Genomic DNA, 5,000 nt, shown 5'->3' with positions numbered 1-5,000 from the left:
TATGAGAACCGGGAGGATACTCGGCAAAAATGTGGCTCCCGGGGTTAGGTTTGGGGGACCGGTGACTGGTTTGGTCCTCATGCCGGCCTCCTGGAACTCTGGCCCGGATACAGCAACCGGCAATGTCCCGGTATGAGAACCGGGAGGATACTCGGCAAAAATGTGGCTCCCGGGGTCAGGTTCGGGGGACCGGTGACTGGTTTGGTCCTCATGCCGGCCTCCTGGAACTCTGGCCCGGATACAGCAACCGGCAATGTCCCGGTATGAGAACCGGGAGGATACTCGGCAAAAATGTGGCTCCCGGGGTTAGGTTCGGGGGACCGGTGACTGGTTTGGTCCTCATGCCGGCCTCCTGGAACTCTGGCCCGGATACAGCAACCGGCAATGTCCCGGTATGAGAACCGGGAGGATACTCGGCAAAAATGTGGCTCCCGGGGTCAGGTTCGGGGGACCGGTGACTGGTTTGGTCCTCATGCCGGCCTCCTGGAACTCTGGCCTGGATACAGCATCCTGGTTGGTCCCGGTCAGAGAACCGGAATGAGGTCGGATTTGACCGCTTTACCCGGGCCGGAGTTCCAGGAGCCCGGCCAGATTCCGGCGACGTCCCGCTAAAACGGGGGCGGTGACACTCGACGCCAGACCTCGTTTCCGCCACCGCCAGCCCTACTCTAGGGGACGGGCGTCCACCCTAGCGGTCCCCGGAGGCCATCGGATGCGGGCTACGGTGCATTAAAAGTCGGATACAAGTCAGTGTCCGTCCCGGTTCTCCCCAGCGGTCCCTGGACGCCCTTGGATGCGGGCGAGGGTGCCTCAAAGTCGGGTAAGAGTCCGGGTCCGGTCCGGTTCTCCCTAGCGGTCCCTGGATGCCCTTGGATGCGGGCGAGGGTGCCTCAAAGTCGGGTAAGAGTCCGGGTCCGGTCCGGTTCTCCCCAGCGGTCCCTGGACGCCCTTGGATGCGGGCGAGGGTGCCTCAAAGTCGGGTAAGAGTCCGGGTCCGGTCCGGTTCTCCCCAGCGGTCCCTGGACGCCCTTGGATGCGGGCGAGGGTGCCTCAAAGTCGGGTAAGAGTCCGGGTCCGGTCCGGTTCTCCCTAGCGGTCCCTGGATGCCCTTGGATGCGGGCGAGGGTGCCTCAAAGTCGGGTAAGAGTCCGGGTCCGGTCCGGTTCTCCCCAGCGGTCCCTGGACGCCCTTGGATGCGGGCGAGGGTGCCTCAAAGTCGGGTAAGAGTCCGGGTCCGGTCCGGTTCTCCCCAGCGGTCCCTGGACGCCCTTGGATGCGGGCGAGGGTGCCTCAAAGTCGGGTAAGAGTCCGGGTCCGGTCCGGTTCTCCCTAGCGGTCCCTGGATGCCCTTGGATGCGGGCGAGGGTGCCTCAAAGTCGGGTAAGAGTCCGGGTCCGGTCCGGTTCTCCCCAGCGGTCCCTGGACGCCCTTGGATGCGGGCGAGGGTGCCTCAAAGTCGGGTAAGAGTCCGGGTCCGGTCCGGTTCTCCCTAGCGGTCCCTGGACGCCCTTGGATGCGGGCGAGGGTGCCTCAAAGTCGGGTAAGAGTCCGGGTCCGGTCCGGTTCTCCCCAGCGGTCCCTGGACGCCCTTGGATGCGGGCGAGGGTGCCTCAAAGTCGGGTAAGAGTCCGGGTCCGGTTCTCCCTAGCGGTCCCTGGATGCCCTTGGATGCGGGCGAGGGTGCCTCAAAGTCGGGTAAGAGTCCGGGTCCGGTCCGGTTCTCCCCAGCGGTCCCTGGACGCCCTTGGATGCGGGCGAGGGTGCCTCAAAGTCGGGTAAGAGTCCGGGTCCGGTTCTCCCTAGCGGTCCCTGGATGCCCTTGGATGCGGGCGAGGGTGCCTCAAAGTCGGGTAAGAGTCCGGGTCCGGTCCGGTTCTCCCCAGCGGTCCCTGGACGCCCTTGGATGCGGGCGAGGGTGCCTCAAAGTCGGGTAAGAGTCCGGGTCCGGTCCGGTTCTCCCTAGCGGTCCCTGGATGCCCTTGGATGCGGGCGAGGGTGCCTCAAAGTCGGGTAAGAGTCCGGGTCCGGTCCGGTTCTCCCCAGCGGTCCCTGGATGCCCTTGGATGCGGGCGAGGGTGCCTCAAAGTCGGGTAAGAGTCCGGGTCCGGTCCGGTTCTCCCCAGCGGTCCCTGGATGCCCTTGGATGCGGGCGAGGGTGCCTCAAAGTCGGGTAAGAGTCCGGGTCCGGTCCGGTTCTCCCTAGCGGTCCCTGGATGCCCTTGGATGCGGGCGAGGGTGCCTCAAAGTCGGGTAAGAGTCCGGGTCCGGTCCGGTTCTCCCCAGCGGTCCCTGGATGCCCTTGGATGCGGGCGAGGGTGCCTCAAAGTCGGGTAAGAGTCCGGGTCCGGTCCGGTTCTCCCTAGCGGTCCCTGGATGCCCTTGGATGCGGGCGAGGGTGCCTCAAAGTCGGGTAAGAGTCCGGGTCCGGTCCGGTTCTCCCTAGCGGTCCCTGGATGCCCTTGGATGCGGGCGAGGGTGCTCCTAAGCCCGGGGACCGAAAAGCGCCGCTCCGGTACGTTCCAGCGGGGCGCGGCGCTAAGCGGAAGCCGGCGGATGGATACCACGGCCGGGCATGCCGAGCGCGCCTCTCCGGTTCCCGCCGGCGGGACTTTGAGCATTGGGGCAGCCGGCAGGAGCGTCCAGGAGCCCGGGGACCGAAAAGCGCCGCTCCGGTACGTTCCAGCGGGGCGCGGCGCTAAGCGGAAGCCGGCGGATGGATACCACGGCCGGGCATGCCGAGCGCGCCTCTCCGGTTCCCGCCGGCGGGACAGGGATGTCCTCGTCGGCCGGCTGGAGTCTCCAGATGCCCGGGGAGAGAGAGGCAGGGCCGGGGAGCGAGGAGCGGCGGAGCCGGGCAGCGGGCGAAGGTGCTCTGTCGCGCCCGGACAAGGGTGCACCACGCCCGGCCTCGAAGACCTCGGCCGTCCCGGTCTCCCTTGCCGGAGCTCCCGGACTTTGTCATTTTCTTGGGCAGAGGTCCGAGGAGGAGGCGGCGAGAGGCGGGCGGCGGGGCCCCGCTGTGGCCGGGCGAGGGTGCACCCTGCCCGGCCTCCGAGACCCCGTTCGTCCCGGTCTGCCCGTCGGAGCTTCCGGACTTTGTCTTTTTTTTTCGGAGGCAGATCTCTCGGGAAGCCGGTGGGCGGAGGATGGTGAGCGGGAGGCGGCGGCGGCGGCCTCGGGAAGCCGGCGGGCAGAGGCCGTGGAGCCGGCTGATGACATCGGGAGCCCCCGCGGGGATCCTCGGGGCTCAGGGGACCGGCCCGGAGGTGCGGGACCGGCCCTTTCCCCCACCCCAGGCCGAGGTCCTCGGAGCGCCGCCGGCAGGAAAAGTGGGACAGAGGACCCTCAGACCTCCGGAATGAGGTCGGATTTGAAGGCCAGATCCGACCCTGAGTTCCATAAAGTCGGCAGAGATGCGAGAGAGCTGCCGTAGAAATGGGGGTGGTGACGCTCCTCGCAAGACCTCGTTTCCGCCACCACGCGGAAGAACCATGAGAGAGGCGTAGGCAAGCCTCTCTCAGGGACGCCGCAACGTGGAAAGCCTAGGCCGGCGAAATGACTGATGGATCGCCGCTGAAAGTCCTGGAGCTTTGGACTTAGTCGTTTTTCAGCCCACCGGCAGGAGAAGGACAGGGACCCCTGCAGGCGCACTTCTCCTGCCCGCTAGCCTGCTCCGGTCGCTGGACTCCCCTGGGTAGCTCTCTCCAGAGGCCCGGAGCGGAGGTACCGGCTCTGGATGCGGGCGAGGGTGCCTCAAAGTCGGTTACGAGTCGCGCTCCGGTCCGGTTCTCCCCAGCGGTCCCTGGATGCCCTTGGATGCGGGCGAGGGTGCCTCAAAGTCGGTTACGAGTCGCGCTCCGGTCCGGTTCTCCCCAGCGGTCCCTAGATGCCCTTGGATGCGGGCCAGGGTGCCGCACAGTCGGTTACGAGTCGCGCTCCGGTCCGGTTCTCCCCAGCGGTCCCTAGATGCCCTTGGATGCGGGCGAGGGTGCCTCAAAGTCGGTTACGAGTCGCGCTCCGGTCCGGTTCTCCCTAGCGGTCCCTGGATGCCCTTGGATGCGGGCGAGGGTGCATCAAAGTCGGTTACGAGTCTGGGTCCGGTCCGGTTCTCCCTAGCGGTCCCTGGATGTCCTTGGATGCGGGCCAGGGTGCAACAAAGTCGGATACGAGTCTGGGTCCGGTCCGGTTCTCCCCAGCGGTCCCTTGATGCCCTTGGATACTTTCGCCCAATGCAGGCCGATGCCTTCGGAGCTCCGCCGGTAGAAAAAAGTGGGGAAAAGGACCCTTAGACCTCCGGAATGAGGTCGGATTTGAAGGGCCGGAGCCGAGGTACCCATCCTTTCGCCTAATGCAGGCCGAGGCCCTCGGAGCGCCGCCGGCAGGAAAAGTGGGAAAGAGGACCCTCAGACCTCCGGAATGAGGTTGGATTTGAAGGCCGGATCCGACCCTGAGTTCCACAAAGTCGGCAGAGATGCGAGAGAGCTGCCGTAGAAATGGGGGTGGTGACGCTCCTCGCAAGACCTCGTTTCCGCCACCGCGCGGAAGAACCGTGAGAGAGGCGTAGGCAAGCCTCTCTCAGGGATGCCGCAATGTGGAAAGCCTAGGCCGGCGGAAGGACTGATGGATTGCCGCTGAAAGTCCTGGAGCTTTGGACTTAGTCGTTTTTCAGCCCACCGGCAGGAGAAGGACAGGGACCCCTACAGGCGCACTTCTCCTGCCCGCTAGCCTGCTCCGGTCGCTGGACTCCGCAAGATTACCGCACCGGTCCTCAAATTAAGCGAAAAGAGCTATAAAACCTGCAGATACCTCCTTCCGATCGATAAGGAAACGGGCCATCCGGTGGGGAGAGACCCCTTGCTCAGCCGGGCTTTGGAGTCCGTGCTGGCATAGGTGAGCGGGTCTCCCTCCCCTCTCCCGGATCCGTGCCCTGGTTGGGTCGCATGAATACGCTGCCCAGCGATCCTCTGGTGAGCTTGCCAAGACCTGAGCTGAGATTGAGG

This window comes from Dendropsophus ebraccatus, chromosome 7, assembly GCF_027789765.1.
Source record: "Dendropsophus ebraccatus isolate aDenEbr1 chromosome 7, aDenEbr1.pat, whole genome shotgun sequence".
Classification (NCBI taxonomy): Eukaryota; Metazoa; Chordata; class Amphibia; order Anura; family Hylidae; genus Dendropsophus; species Dendropsophus ebraccatus.
Note: the sequence above shows the minus strand (reverse complement) of the source record.